Source organism: Apodemus sylvaticus, chromosome 11 (genome assembly GCF_947179515.1).
Source record: "Apodemus sylvaticus chromosome 11, mApoSyl1.1, whole genome shotgun sequence".
Taxonomy (NCBI): Eukaryota; Metazoa; Chordata; class Mammalia; order Rodentia; family Muridae; genus Apodemus; species Apodemus sylvaticus.
The window spans coordinates 56,913,983-56,931,349 of NC_067482.1; positions in this window are offsets into that span (position 1 = coordinate 56,913,983).

Below are 17,367 nucleotides of genomic sequence, written 5' to 3' on the forward strand. Positions count from 1 at the left end.
AGATGCAGGCATGGTGGCACACACCTATAATCTGGACCACACTTTCTGCTAGAGGCCAACATAAAGACATTGGAAGAAGAAGACTCACTCTTCTTGATTGCTTGTACTGACTTGCCAGTGTATCTGTTGGAACCCACTTCTTCAGGATTCCAGTTTATACAGAAGACCAGCTCAAACAACTAGCCTTGTGGGACTGAGTAACCACTAGATTCTTGGACTTCCTATTCACAGTTGCCCATTGTTGGGTTAGTTGGACTATAGTCTGTAAGTCATTACAATAATTTCCCCTTATATATACATATATAATATATATAATTATAATATATAACAATAACACATTCCATGAGTTCCATGACTCTAGAGAACCCTGACTAATACAGGCATCAATAGTCTGCTATTAGCATCCTACTGGCACAAGGTGGGTGTGCTAGTCAGCTTTCAAACTACTGAGACAATCCACTTAACACAAGAGGAGGGGTATTCTGGATCAAAGCGTCAGAGTTTTCAAATGCATGGACTTTACAGAGAAACCACAACGCTGAGGATTGGCGGCCACTGCCACTCCCATTCTATCCAAGCTGTGTCCTAGTATGAGGTGCTGAGGATTGGTCCCAGGCCTCACTATACCGGGGAAGCCCTTTCCCACCGGGCCGCATCTTCAGCCCTCCCCTTATTTTATATTTTTTTAAAGATTTATTTATTTAGTTTATGTATATAAGTACATTGTCACTCTCTCACACAGGCCAGAAGAAGGCATTGGATCCCATTACAGATGGTTATGAGCCACCATGTGGTTGCTGGGAATTGAACTCAGAACCTCTGGAAGAGCAGAGCCATCTCTCCAGGCCTACTTTGCATTTTGAGACAGGATCTCACTAAGTTTCTCAGGCAAGTCTTGAACTCTCTCTGTAGCCCATGTAGGACTTGAACTTATGGTCTGATTCCCCTGTCTCAGCAGCCCAAACACAGTATACAGGCCTGCATTCCAACCCTGGCTAACCTTTCCATCTTTACTGGGCTGGGGTTGACTTGTATGTTTCAAATGCAAGAGAAAAAAAACCTACATTCCAGGTCAAGTTCAGGTTTGCTGCCATCTTCTGGCTAACACAGCAGGAGCTGTGCCTGGCTCCACTCTAAAGCACCGTGAAGCATAAAAGCTTTCACAAAAGGTTATAGCACCCTCGGCCCCCACAGACTTACCACAGTATCCCGATTTTCAAAAGATGAACACATACTGCTATATTGGGTTTATAATATTTTTCTAAGTTTATATTATAAATTAGAACTCAAAGACTCTCCAGTCAATAAATGATGGTCGGGTGGCAGTCATGACACACTCTTTTATTTTATTTTTTCTTTTGGTTTTTCGAGACAGGGTTTCTCTGTGTAGCTCTGGATGTCCTGGAACTCACTCTGTAGACCAGGCTGGCCTCGAACTCAGAAATCCACCTGCCTCTGCCTCCCAGAGTGCTGGGATTAAAGGCATGAGCCACCACTGCCTGGCTAGACACACTCCTTTAATCCCAGCACTTGGGAGGATAGAGGAAGGTGGATCTCTGCATTTGAGGCCATCCTGATCTAAGGATCGAGTTCTAGCATAGCCAGGGCTACATAGAGAAACCCTGTCTGGAAAACCAACAATAATGATGAAAGATGATAATAATAATAATAATAAACAACAGATGGTTGACACTCATCACTGAACCTGTCGCTAGGGTGTATAACACTCCTTTGGATCTGTTAAATCTATGAAGACACAAATGACAGAAGACATGGCTAGAGATGTGACTCCATTGGTAGAATTTTTGTCTAACATTCATGAAGGCATGGTTTTCATCCACAGCACCACACAAAACCAGGTATGCTGACTGGTGCACACATATAATCTCTGCACTAGAGAGTTGGAGGTGAGAGCTCAGAAGCTCAGGGTCCTCTTACCCTACATAGGGAATCTGAGACCAGCTCAGGCTACAGACCTTGTCTCAAAAAGAAGTTAAAAACACAGAGGCCTGTTTTGGTTTCTTGAACACAGAAATGCTACATGAATATGTCTTTGTTTTAATCCCAGGTGAGGGATGTAGGGGCTTCAGATTGTTCACAGCAGCTGGCTATGATTTGCCGCATGCTCTGGCAGGGGCGTGATTTTGCCAGCTGCAGTTTCTGCAAGTGGATGATGTTTGGAATTCTGGGGACTCTTGAGAGGGTATAAAAGTGCTAGCGCCCCTGAGAGGAGATGTGGCCCCTGCTGCTGCTCCTGCTGGTTGCTGGCTGATGGTCACTGGCTGATGGTTGAAGATATCCTGAGTATGAAGATCAAAATTGCCCCGGGGAACTCAACAGGTCTAATCAGCAAGAAGTAGTCTAATAATGTCTAAGACCCTTTCCCCCTCTAGCCTTCTTTCTCTACTACGTAATGCTGAGGGGTTGAAGGGATAAGGGTGGAGAAGGGGGTAAAAGTAGGAACCAACAACGTAGGTTCCAAAAGCCTGGAAACCCGGTGATGCTCAAACCTAAGCCTGAGAATTCAGACAAACAGGTACAACTTTGTAACTCAGCAGAATTTGCTAAGAGGGTCCCCACCAAAAAGACAGTGCCTGTGAATGTGTGTGTGTGAGTGTGTGTGTGTGTGTATGCACAAGTAGCTGTCATAGATCAGTATCACAGAGAAACCGTTCCTTTCATACTGCCTTCCCTTCAAAGGTTAGAGCAAGGTCTAGTTTAGTATGTTTTACTGTCCCAGAAACAACACACACACACACACACACACACACACACACACACACAGAGAGAGAGAGAGAGAGAGAGAGAGAGAGAGACCCCTTTTCCTTGTGCACATAGTAAATTTGTCAGGTTATTCTAGCTGTTATTGTGTTTGCAGACCCACAGAAAATCTCTGGCCAGGGACTGGCAGGCGCGTTGTGCTGTGCTGTGGTCCAGGTAACATCCTCCCTCCTTAAAACCTGATGCAAAGTCTGTGGGAGTGAGCATATGAAAGGCAGCGAGGGGGACACCCACTTCACCATCTTTATTTGACAACAACTAGAAGTGAGCTTGCTTGAAGATTTGACAGATACTATTCTGGGTCCTGGACCTGTACTGTGCTGAGACAGAGAGACGGTGCCATCTATTAGGTCTTGTCTTCCAGTGGAAGAGAAAAACAGTAAACCCACACCCAGATAAAGGAGGAAGCACTGTAAAGATGGCAGGGAACAGGGCCATAGCCAGTCTGCCACAAGTGTAGGAGAGAGCCTTTCTTGTTGGGTAGATGGTCCTCACGGGCCCATGTGCTAGAGGACTAGTCACCAGACTGAGATACCACGGGAGGTGGTGAAACTTTTAAAGGGTGGGGCTCTGCATAGGGAAGCCACAAGTCCTTGGGGACTGTGCCTGTGAAGGGGTTCCTGGGGATCAGATTCTTCTCTATGTTCTCATGAGGCAGCCGTGGGGTGATGAGGTTTTCTGTGCCTACCTCATGATCCCACCATGATGCACTACCCCATCACTGTGAAGTGGGGCTAGCTAGCCACAGTCTAAAGCCTGGAAACACATGAACCAAAGTAAACCATTCCTCTTTTTAGGTTCATTGTCTTTTTTGTTAAATTGACAGGGTGCTTTTTAAGCAGCTTAATTATGGGAAGATATATGAATTGGTTCTTTGTCCTCTAAGGATAGCTCCCAGTTGGTGCCACATGGGTTTTTTGTTTGTTTGGGTTTTGGTTTTTGTTTTTTTACTTGTAGAGGAAAGAAAACAAGTGGTGAGAACTGAAAGAAATATTCACTCCTGAGCCAGGTGTGAGAGGTGAGAGGGATTGGGGGATGGAGGAGTAGTGGAGGGCTCAACCCTAGCTTGGTTACAAATCTACATCCTGTCATAAGCAGACAAATGAAGCAGAGTCAACAAGAAGTGGTTTTGTTTTGTTTTGTTTTGGGGGGGATTTGGTTTTTTTGAGACAGAGTTTCTCTGTATAGCCCTGGCTGTCCTAGAACTCACTCTGTAGACTAGTCTGGCCTGGAACTCAGAAATCTGCCTGCCTCTGCCTCCCAGAGTGCTGGGATTACAGGCGTGTACCACCACCGCCCGGCCAGAGTCAACAAGGAAACACATGGGATTCCTGCCCATCTTGGCTTTGGCTTAGTTTTTCTTAGTCTTTCCCCTTGGACAGCAATTCTAGAAACTTCTTTTCTCTGTGGTCTTTGACATATTTCCTGCTTTAGCTTATTTCGCAAAGGCACCTAATGACTGTGTCTTGTGGCACACTGCGGGTTCTGCCAGCTTCCCTCGTTGGAGGTCTTAAGAGTGGGTAAGGACCAAGGCTTCCCATAATCCAAGGATAGGGAAGATCTGTGGCTCCCTGGACTGAGTTTCGTTCCCCTTGGCCTGGGGTCTCTCTAGGCATCAGCTGGGTGTTGGCCATGCTTGGAGCAAGCAGCTCTGCAAGGTGATGCTTTTCCGCTTAATGAGACAGGATCTTGGAGCTGCTGTGCTGCCAGGGGCAAGCAAGCAAGTTACACACACATGTCTCTCCACTAACACCTACTCCAGTAATTACCAAATAGTACTTAATCCTCACAAGCCCTACAGCTCTGAAATAGAAGGCCTAAGACCTCCCAGGACCACTCTTTTCCTCCAAGGTGCCTTGCCCTTTCTCATATGCAGACGAGGCTCTCAGGAATCTGTAGAGGATGTGACATTTGGGCCTAGCTCAATAGATCATGATGGATTAAAGATGATAGGGTTGAGGGAAAAAGTATTCCTGACAGAAGTAAAGGACAGGGCTGATGACACAACAGATAAGAGAAGAACTGATGGGGGAGAGGAGGGAGCAGGTCGGGGTGCACAGACAGGGAGAAGGGAGGATCTGAGGAAATGGAGGACTGACTGGATATGTCAAGCTATACTCAAAATGTTTGCCTATTACACTAGAACTCCCACAATTGACTCAGCCACGGGGAATGTGTTGGCTTCATCCTGTAATTAACTGCATCAGTTCTTAGCACAACTTAAAATACATTTCTAGGGGTGGAGAGATGGCTTAGTGGTTAAGAGTACTGACTGTTCTGTTTTTCTGAAGGTCCTGAGTTAAAATTCCAGCAACCACATGGTGGCTCACAACCATCCATAATGAGGTCTGATGCCCTCTTCTGGAATGATAAATAAATAAATAAATCTTTAAATATATTTCTAAACACATTGAAGCATTTGATCATTTATAAGGTTACTATCAGCTTATATTTATTAATTATAGTAGATTTTATGAGGCTAGAATTTTAGGTTCCACAGAATAGGTTTATAATTTTTTTTTTAATTATGGTGGAGAGTTGGGGGGCTGGGGAACATATTGCCACCATACACATGTGGAGGTCAGAGCACAACTTTTGGGAGTTGTTTCTCTTCCCCTACCATGCTGGTTGCAGGGACTGAATTCAAGGGTCATTCTCTGAGACCTTATCATCTGAGCCTCATTGCCCAGCCATGGACAACAGGATTAAGAGAAAGATGTGATACCACTTTTAATTTAGGACATCCCATTGGTTTACATGGAAAACCAGGGTGTATGAGGGCAGACCAGGTAAAGAGAAGACAAGAGAAACCCATGCAAGAATGATGGAGGCTTGGATGCTAATGACCATGGAAAGAGGGCCAGAGGCAGAGACAAGAAAAACTCAGGACATAGCTCAACAGAGTGGCTATGCAGGTGCAGCAGGTCCCTAAATGCTTTAACTCCTGCCTCCCAGAAGGACCTGCACTGGTACCTAGAAGCAATAGGGCTGGACCATTTGTGACAGCTCAAGAAAGTACCTCACAGGGAGGATGCTGGCCCTGAAAATGTGCATGCACAGAGGCTCTAAGACTGTATGACAACACTTTCCTGAATGCAAGAATACCTGGTCCAGGGACCATGGGATGAAATTAGGATGTTCTCCTTTCCTTATGTTCTTGGGTACCCATCTACAGAACTTCAAGTCCTCACCCCCAGACTTAAGACTCTGCTCATTGAGATGAAATTTATGAGCAACCTGTGACCTGATTATCTTTAAAAAAAAAAAAAAAGCCTTCTGTCACGTGTCTTTTCTGCTGGGGCAGACTCTTGGCTGGTCTACTACAGTGAAGACACCATCTCCTGATCCATCCTAGAGAAACTGCTGCACTCAGAACAGTTGGTAAGAACCCCCTCCCACCTCTGGAGTCCCAGAGCTGATGCTGGGGTCCACTCATCAACCACTAAAACCTCCACCCTCCTGAAAACCACTCCCCTTCTGTTCCTTCTGGCAGGTTTCTGTCTCTGGCTGGGGACCACCCACAGAGCACCATATCCAGATAGCACAGGAAGATAGCTGACCACGCAGGAGTGCAGAGAGGCCTGAGAGCACAGAGCTGATCGTGGGCCACAGAGCTGCATACACAAACACCACCACAGGAGAGTTGATCTCCCAGGAATGCCTACATACCTGTGTGCACAGAGAACAGGAATCCTTTGTATCTTTATACAGATACAAAGGCTTGCAGGACAGATAGGCCACAGTCTGAGACACCAAGACCAGCTAACACCAGAGATAACCAGATGGCAAAAGGCAAGAACATTACCAACAGAAGTCAAGGCAACATGGCACCACCCAAACCCCGTTCTCCCACAACAGCAAGTCCTGGATTTCCTAACACATCAGAAAAGCAAGATCTGGATTTAAAATCACATCTCATAATGCTGATAGAGGATTTCAAGAAGGACATAAATAACTCCCTTAAAGAAATATCAGAGAACATGAATCAACAGGTAGAAGTCTTTAAAGAGGAAACACAAAAATCCCTTAAAGAAATACAGGAATCAAGTCTACCTATTGAACATGGATCAATAGGTAGAAGCCCTTAAAGAGGAAACACAAAAATCCCTTTAAAATTACAGGAAAATACAAACAAACAAGTGAGGGAAATGAACTAAACCATTCCAGGATCTAAAACTGTAGAAACAACAAAGAAATAAAAAAGGGAGACAACTCTGGAGATAGATAACTTTGGAAAAAAACCAGGAGGAATAAATGAAAGTATCAATAATAGAATGCAAGAGATAGAAAAAAGAATCTCAGGTGCAGAAGATACCATAGAAAAGATTGATTCAACAGTCAAAGAAAACGCAAAATGCGAAAAGCTTGTAATCCAAAACATCCAGGAAATCCAGGACCCAATGAGAAGACCAAACCTAAGAATTATAGGTATAGAAGACAGCAAGGATTTACAACTTAAAGAGCCAGTAAATATCTTCAGCAAACTTATAGAATAAAACTTCCCTAACCTAAAGAAAGAGATGCCCATAAACATACAAGAAGCCTACAGAACTCCAAACAGACTGGACAAGAACAGAAGTTCCTCCCATCACATAATAATCAAATCACCAAATGCACTAAAGAAAGAAAGAATATTAAAAGCAGTAAGGGAAAAAGGTCAAGTAAAGTATAAAGGCTGACCTATCAGAATAACACCAGACTTCTTACCAGGAACTGTGAAAGCTAGAAGATCCTGGGCAGATGTTATACAGACCCTAAGAGAACATAAATGTCAGCCCGGGCTACTATACCCAGCAAAACTCTCAATTACCAAAGACAGAGAAAACAAGATATTCCATGACAAAGCCAAATTGATACATTATCTTTCCAAAAACCCAGCTCTATCATGGGTGAAAAATACAAACACAAGGAGGGAAATTACACCCTAGAAAAAGCAATAAAAGCAATCTTCTTTCAACAAACACAAAAGAAGACAGCTACACAAACATAATTCCACCTTTAACAACAAAAATAACAGGAAGTAACAATCACTTTTCCTTAATATCCCTTAACATCAATGGACTCAATTCCCCAATAAAAAGACATAGACTAACAGACTGGATACGTAAACAGGCCCCAACATTTTGCTGCATACAAGAAACCCACCTCAGTGACAAAGACAGTCACTACCTCAGAGTCAAAGGTTGGAAAATAATTTTCTAAGCAAGAAACAAGCCGGAGTGGCCATTCTTATATTAGATAAAATCCAACTTTCAACCAAAAGTTGTCAAAAAAGATAAGGAGGGACACTTCATACTGGTCAAAGGAAAAATCTACCAATATGAACGCTCAATTCTGAACATCTATGCTCCAAATGCAAGGGCACCCACATTCATAAAAGAAACTTTACTAAAGCTCAAAGCACAAGTTGCACCCTACACAATAATAGTGGGAGACTTCAACACCCCACTCTCAGAAATGGACAAATCATGGAAACAGAAACTAAACAGAGAAACACTGAAACTAGCCGAAGTTATGAACCAAATGGATCTAACAGAACATTTCATCCTAAAGCAAAACAATATACCTTTTTCTCAGCACCTCATGATACCTTCTCCAGAATTGACCATATAATTCATCACAAAACAGGCCTCAACAGATATAGGAATATTGAAATAATTTCATGCACCCTATCAGATCACCATGGTCTAAGGCTGGTCTTAAGTTCAAACAACAGAAAACACACATACACATGGGCATTGAACAATGCTCTACTCAATCATGGTCAAGGAAGAAATAAAGAAATTAAAGACATCTTAGAATTTAATGAAAATGAAGATACATCATACCAAGACTTATGGGACACAATGATAGCAGTGCTAAGAGGAAAACTGATAGCTCTGAGTGCCTCCAAAAAGAAAATGGAGAGAGCATACACTAGCCCCTTTACAACACACCTGAAAGCCTTAGAACAAAAAGATGCAAATATACCCAAGAGGAGTAGATGGCAGGAAATAATCAAACTCAGGGATGAAATCAACCAAATAGAAACAAAAGAACTATACAAATAATCAACAAAATCAGGAGCTGCTTCTTTGAGAAAATCAACAAGATAGATAAACCCTTAGCCAGACTAAACAGAGGACACAGAAACACTACCCAAATGAATAAAATCAGAAATGAAAAGGGAGACATAACAACAGAAACTATGGAAATTAAAAAAATCATCAGATCCTACTACTAAAGCTTATACTCAACAAAATTGGAAAAGCTGGATGAAATGGACAATTTTCTAGACACATACCAGGCACCATTGTTAAAACAGGATCAGATAAACCATCTAAATAGTCCCATAAGCCCTAAGGAAATAGAAGCAGTCATTAACAGTCTCCCAACCAAACAAAAGCAAAGGACCAGATGGGTTTAGTGGGAAATTCTATCAGATCTTCAAAGACCTAATACTGATATTCTTCAAACTACTCCACAAAATAGAAACACAGGAACACTACACCATTCATTCTATGGTGACAATAACCAAACAAAGACCAAACAAGGAAAGAGAACTTCAGATCAACTTCACTTATAAGCATTGGTGCAAAAATACTCAATAAAATTCTTGCCAACCGAATCCAAGAATACATCAAAATGATAATTCACCACAATTAATGTAATCCACTATATAAACAAACTCAAAGAAAAACCACATAATCATTTCATTAGATGCTGAAAGGCATTTGACAAAATTCAGCATCCCTTCGTGTTAAAAGACTTGGAGAGATTAGGAATTCAAGGCCCATACCTAAACATAGTAAAAGCAATATACAGCAAACCAGTAGCCAACATCAAACTAAATGGAGAAAAACTTGAAGCAATCCCACTAAAATTGGGGACCAGACAAGGCTGCCCACTCTCTCCCTATCTATTCAATAAAGTATTTGAAGTTCTAGCTAGAGAAATTAGATGACAAAAGGAGGTCAAATGCATACAAATTGGAAAGGAAGAAGTCAAAATATCACTATTTGCAGATGATGTGATCGTATACTTAAGCAACCCCAAGAATTCCACCAGAGAACTCCTAAAGCTGATAAACAACTTCAGTAAAGTGGCTCGAACAAATCAGTAACCTTCCTTTACTCAAAGGATAAACAAGCTGAGAAAGAAATTGGGGATTATGACAAGAACTTCAGCGGGGGCGGTGGTGGCATACACCTGTAATCCCAGCACTCTGGGAGGCAGAGGCAGGCGGATTTGAGTTCGAGGCCAGCCTGGTCTACAGCATGAGTTCCAGGACAGCCAGGGCTATACAGAGAAACCCTGTCTCGAAAAAATCAAATCTAAAAAACAAAAACAAAAACACAAAAAACAAAACAAAAAAAAAGAACTTCAAGCCTCTGAAGAAAGAAATTGAAGAAGGCCTCAGAAGATGGAAAGATCTCCCATGCTCATGGATTGGCAGGATTAATATAGTAAAAATGGTCATCTTGCCAAAAGCAATCTACAGATTCAATGCAATCCCCATCTGTACTGGCTGGTTTTGTGTGTCAACTTGACACAGGCTGGAGTTATCATAGAGAAAGGAGTTTCAGTTGGGGAAGTGCCTCCATGAGATCCAACTGTGAGGCATTTTCTCAATTAGTGATCAGGGGGGACGGCCCCTTGTGAGTGGTACCACCTTTGGGCTGGTAATCTTGGGTTCTATAAGAGAGCAGGCTGAGCAAGCCAGGGAAAGCAAGCCAGTAAGGAACATCTCTCCATGGCCTCTACATCAGCTCCTGCTTCCTGATGTACTTGAGTTCCAGTCCTGGCTTCCTTTTGTGATGAACAGCAATGCAGAAGTGTAAGCTGAATAAACCCTTTCCTCCCCAACTTGCTTCTTGGTCATGATGTTGTGCAAGAATAGAAACCCTGACTAAGACACCATCAAAATTCCCAATCAATTCTTCATAGAGCTAGAAAGAGCAATCTGCAAATTCATTTGGAATAACAACAACAACAACAACAACAACAAAAAACCCAAGAAAGCAAAAACTATTCTCCACAACAAAAGAACTTCTGGGAAAATCACTATCCCTGACCTCAAGCAAAGCAATAGTGATAAAAACTGTATGGTATCAGTACAGAGACAGGCAGGAAGATCAATGGAATAGAATTGAAGACCCAGAAATGAACCCACACAACTATGGTCACTTGATATTTGACAAAGGAGCTAAAAACATCCAGTGGAAAAAACACAGCATTTTAAAATGGTGCTGGGCCAGACAGTGGTGGTGCACACCTTTAATCCCAGCACTTGGGAGGCAGAGGCAGGCAGATTTCTGAGTTCGAGGCCAGCCTGGTCTACAAAGTGAGTTCCAGGACAGCGAGGGCTACACAGAGAAACCCTGTCTCGAAAACAAACAAACAAACAAACAAAAAATGGTGCTGGATCAACTGGAGGTCAGCATGTAGAAAAATGCAAATTGACCCATTCTTATTTCCTTGTACAAAGCTCAAGTCCAAGTAGATCAAGGGCCTCCACATAAAACCAGATACACTGAAACTTATAGAGGAGAAAGCAGGGAAGAGCGTTGAACGTATGGGCTTAGGGGGAAATTTCCTGAACAGAACACCAATGTCTTATGCTCTAAGAACAAGAGTCAACAAATGGGACCTCATAAAAGTGCAAAGCTTCTGTAAGGCAAATGACACTGTCAATAGGACAAAACGACAACCAACAGATTGGGAAAAGATCTTTATCAATCCTACATCCAATAGAGGGCTAATATCCAATGTGTACAAAGAACTCAAGAAGTTAGACTCCAGAGAATCAAATAATCCTACTGAAAAAATGGGGTACAGAGCTAAACAGAGAATTCTTAACTGAGGAAATTTGAATGACTGTGAAGCACCTAAAGAAATGTTCAACATCCTTAGTTATCATGGAAATACAAATCAAAACAACTCTGAGATTCTACCTCACACCAGTCAGAATGGCTAAGATGAAAAATTCAGGTGACAGCAGATGCTGGTGAGGATGTGGGGAAAGAGGAACACTCCTCCATTTCTGATAGGATTATAAGCTGGTACAACCACTCTGGAAATCAGTCTGGCAGTTCCTCAGAAAATTAGACACAATACTACCTGAGGACCCAGAAGGGGCATATACCCAGAAGATGCTCCAACATATAATAAGGATGCATGCTCCATTATGTTCATAGAAGCCCTATTTATAATAGCCAGAAGCTGGAACAAACCCAGATGTCCCTCAACAGAGGAATGGATATAGAAAATGTGGTATATATACACAATGGAGCTATTAAAAACAATGAATTCATGAAATTCTTAGGCAAATGGATGGAACTAGAAAGTGTCATCCTGAGTGAGGTAACCCAATCACAAAAGAGCACACATGGTTTGCACTCACTGATCAGTGGATATTAGCCCAGAAGCTCAGAATAAACAAGATACAATTCACAGACCACATGAAACTCAAGAAGAAGATAGTCCAAAGTGTGGGTGCTTCCGTCTTTCTGAGAAAGGGAACAAAATTCTCACAGGAGCCATTATGGAGACAAAATGTGGGGCAGAGACTGAAGGATAGGCCATCCAGAGACTGTTCTACCTAGAGATTCATCCTATAAACAGTCACCAAACACTGACACTATTATGGATGACAAGAAGTGTTTGCCGAAAGGAGCCTATTATGGCTGTCTCCTGAGCGGCCCTGCCAGAGCCTTACAGATACAGAAGCAGATGCTAGCAGCCAACCATTGGGCTGAGCATGGGATCCCCAATGGAGATATTGGAGGGCAGACTGGAGGAGCCAAAAGGGTTTGCAGCCCCATGGGAAGAACAATAATATTGACCAACCAAACCTCCCAGGGATCCCAGGGACTAAGCCATCAACCAAGGGGTACACATGGTTCCAGCGGCATTTGTGGTGGAGGAATGGTGGGAGGAGAGGTCCTTGGTCCAATGAAGGCTCGATAGATGCCCCAGCATGGGGAAATCGAGGGAGGGGTAAGTGGAAGTGTGTTGGGTAGAGGGGCATCTTCTTAGAGACAGGGGGAGGGAGGATAGTTTAGGGGTTTTCTGGGAGGGGGAAACAAGGAAAGGGTATAGTATATTCATTTACATCTGAAATGTAAATGAATAATATATTCATTTACAAAAAGTTAAATAAATGAACAATCAATATGTCTAATCTCTTCAGATGCCCAGGAGAGATGTGGCACTCGTGTGTTTGGCTGCACACTTCCTCCTGTTAGTTCAAAGGAATCTGACTAATGTCAACATTTGCTTGCTCAACTCTTTTGTAAATTTATCTTTGTCACTATTTGCCTCTCAAGGCTTTGCCTTGTGTGGGAACCACCGCATGCAGGGCCTGAACTCTTAACTGTTGCATCTGTGAGATCCTGCACACCTGTGTATCCTCAAGATCGACTTATCTCATGTGGGCAAGCACACCCTTGAACTCCAGGTGATGGCGGCAACGACAGTGTTGTTTCAGTGACTGCCGGCCACCTCATTTGTAACCCTGGGAAGGTGGTCTTCTCCCCTCTAGGCGGAAGGCTCTCCTCAAAAGGCAGGGGCCCCAGACAGTTTCCCAGCTCCTTTCCTTAATGACCCCAGGGCCCAGGGCATTGTGTGTCCTTGGTCAATTGCAGTAATTTCGCCAATCTCTAGGCTGTGTGGGATTGAAGGTTCTGCCTTACACCCTTCCTCCCCAGGCCCCAGGCCTCAATCCCTCCTCAAAAGACTCCAACTCGGGAGCATGTGGGTGAAATTTGCATTGGTGTGCATAAATGCAAAATCTCAGTGATGTGTTTTATAAAAATATAAGGGAGAGAAGGAATATGTTTGGTGTATGTGTAGTCAGGTTGGGGGGGAGGGGTAGTAGAGGCTGGCTATGAGGGAGTAGGGAAAGGAATGGGGAGAGAGGGGGAGCAGGAGCAAGTGGACAGAGCAAGAGCGGGAAAGCAGGAGAGAGAGGAGGGGACAGCAGCCTCTTTTATTGTGAGTCAGGCACACCTGGCTATCGCCAGGTAACTGTGGGCTGGAGCCTAGACTAAATGCCAACATTCCTCCATTTTGGTTTAATTAAAAAAGGAAAAATTAGAAAGAGGTGAATGGTGGAGTGGGAATAGGGTCATTGTGATCTTTAGCTACTTCCTGCTGACTTTGGGGCGGCATGGAAACCTAGGAAAATGGGGATGGGCATGGTGGTCCAGTCTCGGAAGAGTTGGCCATTTTCTTGCTGTCCAGGGTCTATAGAGCCGACTGTGATTAGGTAGTAAGGAGCAGGTCCAGTAGACGCATCCACGTCTGTGAGAAAAGATCGGAGCATCTGTGGTTTGCCACTCTGGAGCTGTTCTGGATGTAGTAAATGTCTGGACATGACAAGATGCTGAAACACACACACACACACACATACACACACACACACACACACACACATAGAGGATAAAGTTAAGTATGTTTGGGAGAAATATTTTTAGGTGTACATTTGAAAGTACATTTGAAATCCTTAGGTCTGGGTGACTAAGGCTTAGGTGAGTCTAAATTCGAGGGCACAGGAGAAGACTCCCCTTCTGGAATAGGTAGGTGTACTTATCTGGATGGAGTCTATTTGCTCCATGAGAGGTAGATTTGAGTGGGTTTCCTGTAGCTTAAATGTTTACAAGAGATAGATTTGTTAGCATCATTAACAGTCTTTATGATGAGTTTAGGGAAGACAAAAACCTTTTGTGGAGCAGAAGAAGCAAGAAGGGCTTTTTTCTTCTGTCTAGGAAACTGGATATATATAAATTTAGCAAAACAGGAAACAATTTTAAGTTTATGTTTGAGAGAAAAAGGAAAATTTAAAACCTTGACTTTGTGAATATAATTGATCATAGAGTTTATCATGAGGACTACCTCAAATCTATAGTTGAAAGGAGATCAAAGGACACTTACGTTGGAGCTTGGGATTATGCAGTTGGATCGTATTGTGGAAAGTCTTATCAGAGTTAGGCTAATTTATAAGAACTATGTTAGGACAATGGCATAGCAAGAAGAGGAAATCTGAAGCATTTAGTCATTGGAAACTGAGATTAGTTAAGGAAGTAACAGGTTACCTGTGTGAAAGCTTACGTCTGAACTTGTGTGTAGGTTATTGTGAAGCCTGGGAATAAGCCTGGGAACCTGTCTGTGTTTGATAAGCAATCTGGTCATCTTAGCTCGTGAACCAATTTATTTATTTATTATTTTTTTTTGGGGGGGGGTTCCGAGACAGGGTTTCTCTGTGTAGCCCTGGCTGTCCTGGAGCTCACTCTGTAGACCAGGCTGGCCTCGAACTCAGAAACCTGCCTGCCTCTGCCTCCCAGAGTGCTAGGATTACAGGTATGTACCACCACCTCCCGGCTGAACCAATTTATTAATGAGCAAATATAGTGATGGATTACCTTGGGGTAAGGAGCTGGGTCTGTTTTCTATCTGTCGAGCTGCAGTTACCTTAGCTGTTAATGTAGTCAGAAATCTGGGGAAGGATAAATTATCATCTAGGAGTCATGTATTAATGACATGACTCAGCACATCTTCCCGAGAGCTGCGTCTTTCCACAGCAGAGAGGGAAAGCCTATCCTACCTCCCTGGAGCTCAGCTTCTAACTTCCCTGCTCCCTGGTCTTCCTGTGGTCAGAAGCAGCACCAGGGAAGGATTGGGCCTGAAACACAGGTCTCCCTGTGCTCCGGCTTTTTCAAGAAGAGAGTAGTCAGGCTCATCCCAGTTGCTTCAAGCTTCTGCACCGCAAAGGACACACTCCTCAGCGTGAAGAGACAGCCCACAGGAAGGGGGCCAGCTGCCAGCTGCACGGTGGACACATAGCCAGACATAAGCAGAACTGCGAGAATGCCGCACGGTAGTGGAGCACACCCTTAATTCCAGAACTCAGGAGGCAGAGGCAGGCAGAACGCTTGAGTTTGAGGCCAGCCTGGTCTAAAGAGTGAGTTCTAGGACAGCCGGAGCTACACAGAGAAACCCTGACTCAATCAATAAGAAAAAAGAACACCCCTCACAGACTTGCGCATGGACGATCTGATAGAGGAATTTTCTCAACTGAAGTTCTCTTGCTACATAACTCTAGCCTGTGTCAAGCTGACAAAGAACTAGTCAGGACAGGATATATATGCATGTGTGTACTTGCAATGTGTGTGGCTAGGTTTTAAAACTAGACTGGGGATCATGAACCAGGAGGAAGAGAGCCTAGAGAGGTGATAAAGTAGACAGGAAGACTAACTGGGAGGGGAGGTACTAGGTTGGGAAGACAGCTGCAGGCAATGGAAGATAAATGAGAACGAAGACCAATGACACTCAGGTGTAAAGAAGCAACGGTACACTTTCCTTACCTTTGAAAGGAAGAGGAGCATTCTAATATCTTGCCTCTTACACATATTGTAGATATTTTCTTATGGGTGAGGGGAGTGCCAAATCACTGAGACTTGTCTCTGAGACATTAGAGACGGTGACATGAGCCAGTTACCCTGAGACACAGGTGTGGGGGTAGGGGTCTTGGGTCAACATCACCACCTCCTGGAATTTCTATCAAATGTCAGTTCTTGGGCCCAACATCATCTTCCCGATTCAGACACTGTGGGAGTAAAGCCCAGAAAAAAACCTGTAGTCTACCCCTCATGTGAGTCTTCAGGTAATATGTGTGTGTGTGTGTGTGTATAATATATCATATATATATATATATAATTATTATTCTAAGGCAGTTACGCCAAACATCTGTTCTCTGTGCCCAACCTCTCCATTTCACACTTAAAAGTGGAGTCTCTGATGGTTTGTGACATTCCACTACTTCTGGACGGGGCTCACACAGCACATGGACAACCTTCCCCACTACTGTCCACAGGGAGGCAGCAGAGAGTCACGTGAAAGTCCACACGGAGCAAGAAGACCCTGACTGGACTCCGCTCTGGAACAACTGGTGTCATTTCAGGAGCTGCGCTCAAGACCCAAGCCCTGTACAGGGATTTGAGGACTCTCCTTGGGATCTAGGTTTCCATGACAACATAGCAGAACTTTGCAATGAGCACAAACCTAGAGGGCAACTTGCCCTGGCCAAGGTGAGGTTGGGTTGGTTGCAAGCAGAAATTAGGAATTGTCAGAGGTCTTGGTGAGCCTTCCACCTCATAAGACAGTGGTTCTCTCTGATATGATGAAAACACAGTAGGGACAGGGGAAGTGGATTAGTCAATAAGATGTTAACCATAGGACCTGACTCAATCCTACCACTCACATAAAAAGAAAAATGAAAGAAAGAAAGAATGAATGAATACATGAACAAAGAAAGAAATACGTAGTCATGAGCACATGTCTACAGTCTCGGCACTGGGGAGACAAGAGGGATCCCTGGAACTAGCTGGCCGGCCAGAGGTACTAAGACATCTCTTTTCCTGATTCAAATTAGAAGTGCCCGCTCCTGGCTCCTGGTGCTGCTCAGGGCGTTGAAGCAGATAGCACCTGGAGCCCCCACTAATGCCTGATCCTTGGGACATGGGCACTGCACTGCTGCTCCAGGTGAGTCCTGTTTCTATTTGCTCAAACCTCTGAGAAAGCTAGACTGATTCCAAGGCAGACTTCAAA